The sequence below is a fragment of the Mobula birostris genome, chromosome 8, assembly GCF_030028105.1.
Source record: "Mobula birostris isolate sMobBir1 chromosome 8, sMobBir1.hap1, whole genome shotgun sequence".
NCBI classification, from domain to species: Eukaryota; Metazoa; Chordata; class Chondrichthyes; order Myliobatiformes; family Myliobatidae; genus Mobula; species Mobula birostris.
In genome coordinates this window covers 116,141,073-116,151,475 of record NC_092377.1, presented here as the reverse complement: position 1 = coordinate 116,151,475, position 10,403 = coordinate 116,141,073, and positions in this window count along the sequence as shown.

The window sequence follows — 10,403 nt, the reverse complement described above, 5'->3', positions numbered from 1 at the left end:
AAATTGAGTATTTATTGTTGAGGGGGAATGGCCACAGAGGTGCTCTCCACTATCTGAGATTCTCCTTTTCCTCTCCTGATACTCACCCTCTTGTAGACTTGGGCTGTCTATCACTGTTTTATTTTCCCTAACAAGCCAAAGGTCATCGAGCTGCAGCTCCAGTTCCCTAACATGGTCTCTAAAGAGCTGCATCTGATGCAGATGTGACCATTGGGGAGGCTGGAAGTCTCCTGGAAATCCAACTTCTGACACCCAGAACAGAACACTGTCTCTGCAGACATACCCCCTATTCTCTGAAGAGCTAAATAAAAAAAAAGTGGTAAGAAATAAGGAATGAACTCACCTACTTACCTTGCCTCTGCTTGTTCTCGCTGAAGCCCTGTTGAGCCAAAGCCTTACTACTCTGACTCAAGACTACTCCAATGAAGACCACTCCCATGACGGCTGCACAGCTAGGGAGTACCTCTCTTTTATAGAAACTGGGTTTTTAAAGCTCTTCACCAGACCTGAGTGGGAACACTTCTGTTGCATCTGCACAGTACTTCAATCAAACTTTCATTGAAAAACTTCCTGCTTTTTAAAGCTCTTCGGTGGACATGCGCGGGAATGCTTCTGTCTGTCTGTATCTTGTTTTACGGCGGTTGGCATCCAACTTAATGGTGCATTACCACCACCCTCTGCTCCGGAATGTGCACTAGACATACATTCTAAATCCCTTCACCCAATCGCGCACACAAACACACACACACACGTGTGTGTGTATGTATGTATATATATATATATATATATATATATATATATATATATATATATATATATATATATATATACACACACACATACATACACAAACCTACACTTCACCCTCCCATCCTTGACCATCCTTGTATCCTATTCCTGTTTATTCGTCATATATAAAAAACCCCTGTACCCCTTAAAAACGCTAAAAATACCCGGACTTGTGCTCTCTCACCCATGCCCAGCAACCCTTTTAATGTGAATTCCTGCATCCCCAACTCCCTTAATTTATTTCTCATCATCTCTCTCTGTATCCCATACTTCCTGCAACTCAGAACTACATGTTCTACTGACTCCTCTTCCTGACATTCCTCACACAATCCTGTCTGGTGTTTCCCTATCATTTTCAATGTTTTGTTTAATGCACAATGCCCCAGCCTTAACCTAGTCCACACAATTTCCTCTCTTCTGTTTCCATTACCTACCCTAGTAACTGCAACACTCTTTTGTATTTGATATAAATGCCTCCCTTTCCCCTCCCTGTCCCATCCTTCTTGCCACATTGGGTTGACTTTTTCCCAGATTACACACTTAACCTCTGCTTTACTGATACTAATGTGCATTTCCACATTTTCTTTCTTTAACGCCCTCTTTGCTAACTCATCCACCCTCTCATTCCCCTTCACCCCTACATGTGCTGGAACCCATAGAAATTTTACCTGACCTCCCTGATTTGCAATTCTTGTAACTAACTGAAGGACTTCATAAAGTACATCTTGCTGACTGTTTGTGTGAAAAGACCTTAAACTTGCTAGAACTGAGGATGAATCTGAACATATCAATGCTTTGGCTTGTCTGGCTTTCTGCACCCATTGCAATGCAACCAACACTGCCAGCACCTCCACTGTAAACACCCCTAACTTATTAGATGTTCTTCTGCTGATTCCAATTTCTTTTGCTGGTATTACCACCCCAAACCCTGTCACTCCTGTTTCAGGTTCCTTCGCACCATCCGTATAAATGTGAGTATAATCACTATACTTTTCCATCACATGACAGTTAAATGCATTTACCAAATCTGTTTTATATCTTTCTTTCCTTTTTACCTCTAACAAATGCCAGTCTATGTCAGGCCATACAAGCTTCCATGGAGCTACAACCGGATAAACTACTGAAGGACTTATCCTCAGATCAAACACTCCACATTCTTTCGCGATATCATTCCCTGCCCGACTAAAGGTATCCCTCTGAAACCTCCCATTTTCCCAGCACTCCTGCAACACTCCTTTAGTAGGGTGAGAATCATTGTGCCCCTGCAAGTTAGCCCAGTAGTTTGCCATCAGTTGCATCCTTCTTAGTTCCAAAGGCATTATTCCCATTTCTACCTATAGTGCTGACACTGGTGACGATTTAAAAGCCCCACTGCACACTCTCAAGGCCTGAGCCTGAATCACATCTAGTTTCCTTATATACTTCCATAATTTAATACAGATCTTACTAAAGCCACATACATTCTCTTCAAAGCTGAACAACTTGCTCCCCATTCCCTACCAGTCAAACATCTCATCACATTTATTACTTTTTTATATTTCTCCTCAACTTTCCTGATATGGTCTGCCCATGTTAATCGTGAATCAAATATAACTCCCAGAAATTTAAATGATGCAACCCTTTCTAATTCAACCCCATACATCCTTAACTTCTTCCCTACCTCAACCCTTTTCCTGGTAAAAAATACAGTTTGAGTTTTATCTACTGAAAATCTACATCCCCAATCATAACCCCACTCCACCACTTCATCAATTGCTTCTTGTAGTTTCCTGATTATATGGTCCATGTTCCTGCCTCTTTTCCACAAGGCCCCACCATCCGCAAACAGTGACCTACCTATATCCACTGGTACCTTTGTGAAGACATCATTGATCATAATGATGAAAAGTAACGGGCTAATCACACTACCTTGAGGTGTGCCATTTTCCACTATGTACTGTTTTGATAATTCTGATCCAATCCGAACTTGAATTTTTCTACCAAACAAAAAATCTTTAATCCAATTAAAAACTCTCCCACCAACCCCCATCTTGTGCAGTTTAATTAATAAGCCTTCCTTCCACATCATATCATAGGCTTTTTCAATGTCAAAGAACACTGCCACTACTGACTCTTTATTTGCCTGGGCCTTCCTTATTTCAGTCTCTAACATAATCACTGAGTCCATGGAATTCCTTCCCTTTCTAAAACCACTCTGATAACTTGCCAGCATTCCCCTTTTCTCAAGCTCATATGATAACCTTTCTGTTATCATCCTTTCCATTATCTTACATATACTTGATGTTAATGCAATTGGTCTGTAGCTAGTGGGTTTTGACAGATCCTTGCCAGGCTTCCTTATCGGAATTACTACTGCTTCTTTCCATGCACTTGGTAATCTTCCCTCCTCCCACACTCTGTTATAAAAATGCAGCAACTTCAAGAGCGCTCCTTCTCCTAGATTTTTTTAGCATCACAGAGCATATCAGATCTTTCCCTGGGGAGGTTGTTCTTGATCTCTTTATTGCTCTCACCATTTCTGCTAATGTAAATGGATCATCAATTATATCATCTGTTCCTTCCCTCCTGCTTAACACACCTGGGTGTTGGCTCATTATTCTTTCCCTTCTTCTTCTCCCTTCTTCTGACAAATTTTCTGAACTGTGTATCAGTACAAATGACTTGGCCATGACCTCAGCCTTATCCATACTGGAGACTGCAGTTTCCTCCTCAGATATCATTACTGGATATTCCCATTCCCTTCTATCTCCTCCCATCCTCTTAATCATTCCCCATATCTCTCCCACAGGTGTTGTTCTTCCTACCTTGTTGCAAAAACTCCTCCAACTTGCCCTTTTAGCTTGACGTATAGCTCTTCTCACCACTGCCTGTGCTTTCTTATATTGAACCAAATGCTGCATATTATGGGTTCTTTTAACTAGCCTGAATGCTCTATTTCTGTTTTTTTACAGCCTGACAACATTCCTCTGTCCACCATGGTACCAATTTTCTATTCATCCTATTTTTACTCCTAGGTATAGATCCTTCTGCTGCCATGATAATTGCTGAAGTCACCTGACTGTTTAATTCAACTACATTTCCAGAAATATCAATCTTTGTCAACCCTTCTTCACTCAATTTCTGGAACTTAACCCAATCAGCTTTTTCAAACACCACTTCGGGGTTCCGCCACCTGGTCTTACTTCAACTCTTTCACCCAATGAACACAAAACTGGGTAGTGATCACTGCCTACTGTTGAAGCAGTCCAAACTCCCCAGTTACTAATGCCAGCTAAGGTATTAGACACTAACGTAATATCTAACACTGACTCAGTTCCTGTTGTTATATCTATCCTTGTGCCGCTACCATCATTCATACACACCAAATCCCTTTCTTCCATCAAATCTTCAATTACCTTTCCATTTGGATCTGTAATCTGATCCCCCCATATTGTGCTATGAGCATTGAAATCTGCACACCACACTACTTTATGTCTGTTTTGTCCTTGTATCTTTAATAGGCTGTCCAAATCCAACCTTTTAAATGGATTGTAGTAGTTAATTATAACCACTCCCTCCCCTCTCTCCCACACTTCCACCACTATGTATTCCTGATCATCTCCTTTTTCCAGTACCCTATATGGTATACCTTGCTTGATTAACATAGCACAACCCCCTCCTCCCCCTAGATTTCTATCTTTCCTTATCATTGTATACCCATATACCACAAAGTCTAAAATTGGTTTCAACCAAGTTTCCTGAATACACACTACATCTGGTTTTACAACCATTTCTTTAATAAAGTGCTTGAATTCCTGGCTATTGGCCAGTAGGCTCCTTGCATTCCATTGTAAAAGAATCACCATTATTAGTATTAACCAACACATGACACTTCCTGGCTTGACTGATTACTGAGGTTCTCCCTCACTTCCTCCCATGTCTGTCCTACTAACCCTAAATGGTTTACTGCTGCTTTTACCACCAGCTGAATTTTGTCACTTTTTGACTTTACCTCAGCCATACTATTAATCACTCCTGCAATGAATGTTACTAGAGCCTTTATGTCTACATAAATCCTGTCATTTGTTCTTTGTTGCATCTCTCGTATCCCTATTGCTCCCTGTTCATTAGGAGCATTATTCTGTTCTCGTGACATTCTTACAGCTTCTGCATAAGTGATCTTTCTTTTCACTCTTATTTCTTGAATTTTAGTCTCCCGTCTGACAAACTCACACCCATTATATGCCACATTATGAGCTCCCCCACAATTGCAGCATTTTGGTTGAACTCCTGTTCCGCACTTTCCATATTCATGATCACCCCCACATCTAGCACATCTCCTCTGCCTTTTACAGTTTTTAGCCACGTGTCCAAACCTTTGACAAGTATAGCACCTCAGTGGCTTTGGCACATACACCCTTACTGGGTAACTCATGAAACCCAGGAACACCTTCCTTGGCACTCTTTCTTCTTCAAATTCAATCAATACAGATTCACTTTCCTTTTTCACTCCCTCCTTTGTTGTTTTCAGTCTTTGAACATTCATTACTTTCCCTCCTTTGATATTCCTCTTTATCTCCTCCATATTTATACTCATTGGTATCCCCGTAATCACTCCTTTACAACCATTATTTTGTGCTCCCACCCTCCCAGTGTATTCCACCTTGCATTTTCCTATCTCTTTTAGCTTGAGTGCTTTCTCAAGTTGTTCCTCATTCACACATCTTACCAATAAGTTGCCATCATTAGGGACTATTTCCCCTATCGTATTTGTCAGAGATGTTGTTAGCACAAACGGGTTAATTTTCTTCATATGTCCCTGAGCCTTCTCATTAAACCTAATTATGACAACACCTCCTCTCTGAGCTTGTTCATCTTCCTCACTTTCAGAGCTTTCTCCACTATCATTTCTTATTCTTTTATTCCCTTTGTCTTGGTTTTTATTCATCCGACCCCTCACTACCTCCTCATTCCCTTTATTTCTCCCTTCACAATAATCCACCTCTCCCCAGCTGCCTACCTCTGGTCCCAAGTCTCTATCCCTCTCCTTCTCCACTTTCTTTCCCTCAACCCCGCCTCTTATCTTGTCCGCCATTACCGGACCCACACGACCCCCTCCCAGCAATTTCCATTCCTTCCCCACTCTCTTTCCCTCAACAGGTTCCAAACCACATTCACGCATCAAGCAAAACACAGCCAGCTTCCAGTCAGCCACCTCTCCGCCACCTTCTGTTGTTCTCCCAGCAGTTCCACTCCCCGATCACTCCAGGAATGCTTCTGTTGTGTCTGCATGCTTTTATGCACTGAGTTACTCTCACGATTAGCTAATAAGATATTTGTATAAACGAGCAGATGTACAGGTGGATCTAATAGAGTAGCCACTGAGTGCATGTCCTTGGTGGCAGCCAGTGATGCATTGGACAGGTTTACCTACACTTTGTAAAGGCCTCCTGTCCATTGGGTAATTGCTCCTTGAGAGCCAACCCATTCTCTTTCTCAGGAGTATGATTAATTCTGTTTCCACCACCCTTACAGGCATTGAGTTACAGCTGTGTTTAATCTGTGTTCCAATCTGCGCCTTGAAAGGCATGAAAATGCCCGACGCAGGCCTCTCATGTCTGAGTCGACATTCCCCTGTGTTTAAATGCTTCTTATTTCTCAAATCACCCTTGTATCTTGAAGTCAAAATTTTTAATCTGTGCCCCCGATACTCTAACTAGAGAACAGTTTCTTCTGGTTTACCCTATGAAACCAGTAATAATCCTGAATATGTCTCTGAACCAGTCACTATCTTGTTGACTTTTGCTTAACCCGCCCACAAAACCTAGCTGAAAGAATGTATTCCTGTTTTTCCCAAAATTGCTACTTACCTGTCTCTCAATTCGTAACACCAGCTCATCATTGATGGCATCCCTAAATATATTTGCTGCATCTTCATGCAGTCTATTATTAAGTGAAATACTACCAGCCTGAACAAAGAAGATCAAAATGGAGTCCATTTAATGGCAGTGCATTTAGGGGTTCATATTGAAAACACGGAGAGAGAGCACTTAATGGTGCAATCAATTTTGGTTTAAGAAGGCACTTGTCAAACTCAGTGACTTCTGACTGGTGGCTAATAAACCAATGAAAACAACTAAATGCTTCGTTAATCACTCTTTTTCTGGCAAACTATCATCGCAAGAAATAGTCTGTAGAACCGAGGTGAGGAGAGGAGAAATAGCAGGCCCATTGCCGTAAGCAAGGAAGACCCGAGGTTCGATTGACTTAAGCACAGGGTCGAATCAGAAAGGTTAGGTACAAGGCGAATCGAGTCAGTGGGGTCCAGGACCCAGAGCGTACCTAAGCAACAGAACCTAATGTTCGGATGACAATTCAAGTGCCAGGCCAAATCAGAAAGATTGGGTACAGGCTGAATTGAAGTGGCAGGGTCCAGGCCCCAGAGTCTTTCGAAATGACTGAACCCAACGTTTGGACCATGATTTAGGTATGAGCCAGATTGAAAAGGCAAGGGATGGGCTGGTTCAGCTTGATGTCTATTCTGCAATAAACTAAGGGTCCATGGTGAGACTCTCTTTTGTAGACTTCAGTTCAGAATGCCATTTGCTTATGTTTATTGCTTGCATGATTTATTTTCACTGCACATTGGGTGTTTGACTGTCTTTCTTAAAATGTTTTTCTTGAGTTTCTTAGTTTCAAGGCCACCTGTTAGGAGACGAATCTCAAGGTTGTATAATGTATACATACTTCGATAATAAATGTACTTTGAATTTTGAATCATCATCCTGTCTTTTATACATTGCATGTGGTTTCAAATGTATGCTCATATTTTTCTCGCACATGTTAATGGTGAAACAGAACAAATGTCTCTAAGTATTAAGCTGTCTCTATCTTATTAAATAAGTCAGTTTTCCATATTTGAGTTCGCAGGCACAGTAATACAAACAAGGTCAAACGGAGAAATAAGAAAGATGTAAATTTATTTTACCACGTGCTTTCTTTTTATATAGTTGTGGAAATTCTTAAATTTATGTTTTAGTTATTTTCCCAGCATTGGGGAATCAAGAACTAGAAAGCATAGAATGGGAAGGGAAAGATTTAATAGGAACTTGAGGGACAACTTTTACATAAAGTGGGTGGTCAGTTGGCCTAACTTGATGGATCGAATGTAATTCTGCTCCTATCTCAATGTACGTAGAACAAGCTGTCAGAGGAAGCAGTTGAGGCATGTACAAAAACAACATTTAACAGACATTTGTACAGCCACATACATGGATAGAAAACATTTAGAAGGATATGGGTCAAATGCCTGCAAATGAGACGAGTCGTCTTGGTCGGAAGGCTTGTTCCTGTGCTGGATGACAAATATATCAACAGCAACACTAATCACCAGGTTTTGCTCACATTCAATAATATAAGGGGGGGGGGGACTTCAACATGCAAGGGAATTGGGAAAATACAGTTGGTGTCAGAATGCAAGACAGGGAATTTGCTGAATGCCTATGAGACGGCTTTTTAGAGTGGCTTGTGCTTGAGCCTACTCGGGGAAAGGCTATTTTAGATTGAGTGTTGTGTCATAACCCTGATCTTATTAGGGAGCTTAATGTAAAGGAACCCTTAGGAGGTAGTGATCATAATATGATTGAATTCATACTCCAATTTGAGAGGAAGAAGCACAAGTATCAGTATCAAAATGGAATAAAGGGAATTACAGAGGCATGAGAGAGGAGCTTGCCCAGGTAGTTTGGACGAGGATACTGATGATGACGGCAGAGCAGAGGTGGCTGAAGTTTCTGGGAATAGTTCACAAGGTGCAAGATAGGTATGTCCCACAGAAGTTGTACTCAAATGGCAGGGCTAGTCAACCATGGCTGACAAGGGAAGTTAAGGACTGCATAAAAGCCAAGGAAAGGACATATAAGGTAGCAAAAGTGAGTGGGAAGTTGGATGATTGGGAAGCTTTTAAAATCTAACAAAAGGCAACTAAAAAAGCTATAAGAAGGGAAAAGATGAAATATGAGGGCAGACTAGACAATAATATAAAGCAGGATACCAGAAGTTTTTTTCAGTTATATCAAGAGTAAAAGGGAGGTGACAGTTGAGGAGAGTCGAGATTGAACCACTGAAAAATGATGCTGGTGAGGTAGTAAAGGGGGACAAAGAAATGGCAGATGAACTTAATGAGCACTTTGCATTTGTCTTCACTGAGGAAGACACCAGACGTCCATGAGTGTCAGGGAGCAGGAGTGAGTATCATTGCTATTACAAAGGAACAGTGCTCAGCAAGCCGAAAGGCCTTAAGGTGGATAAGAGTCCTGAGTCCTGAGAGAGGTTGCTGAAGAGATAACAAATACATTGGTCATGATCTTTCAAGAATCACTTGATTCTGGCATGGTTCCAGAAGACTGGAAGATTGCAAATGTCACTCCACTCTTTAAGAAAGGAAGGCAAAAGAAATAAATTACAGGCTAGTTAGCCTAATCTCAGTGGTTGGGAAAGTGTGGAGTCTATTATTAAGGATGAGGTTTCAAGGTACTTGGAGACTAATGATAAATAACTCAGTCAGCGTGGTTTCTGTAAAGGGAAATTTTGCCTGACAAATCTGTTAAGAGTTCTTCAAGGAAGTCACATGCAGGATGGACAAAAGAGAGGCAGTGGATGTCATTTACTTGGATTTTTAGAAGGTGTTTGATAAGGTGCCACACATGAGGCTGCTTAACAGGATAAATTCCTATGGTTTTACAGGAAAGATACTGGCATGGATAGCGGAATGGCTGACAGGCAGGAGGCAGTGAGTGAGAATAAAAGGGGCCTTTTCTGGTTGGCTGCCAGTGACTAGTGGTGTTCCTCGGGGGCCAGTATTGGGACTGCTACTTTTCACATTGTTTGTCAATGATTTGGATAATGGAATTGATGGCTTTGTTGCAAAGTTTGTGGATAATACAAAGATGGGTGGAGGGGTAAGTAATACTGAGGAAGTAAGGTGATTGCAGCAGGACTTAGACAAATTGGAAGAATGGGCAAAAAAGTTGCAGATGGAATTCAGTGATGGGAAATGTATGTTAATGCATTTTGGTAAAGGTAACAATAGTGCCACTATTATCTAAATGGGGAGAAGGTTCAAACATCAAAGGTTCAGAGGGACTTGTGAGTCCTTGTGCAAGACTCCCAGAAGATTAATTTACAGGTTGAGTCTGTGGTAAAGAAGGCAAATGCAATGTTGGCATTTATTTCAAGGGGAACAGAATATAAAAGCAAGGAGATAATATCGAGTCTTTATAAGACAGTAGTCAGGCTGCACTTTTATTGTCAACAGTTTTGGGCCCAATATCTCAGAAAGGATGTGTCGTCTTTGGAGAGAGTCCAGAGTTCACAAGAATGATTCCAGGACTGAATGGGGTTAACATATGAGGAGCATATGGCAACTTTGGGCCTGTACTCACTGGAATTTAGAAGAATGCGGGGGTGGGGGTCCTCATTGAAACCTACCGAATGTTGAAAGGACTAGATAGGGTGAATGTGGAGGGGATGTCTCCAATGGTGTGGGTAGCCAGAACTAGAGGGCACAGCCTCAAAATTGAGGGGCGACCCTTTAGAACAGAAGTAAAGGGGAATTTTTCAGTCAGAGATTGGTG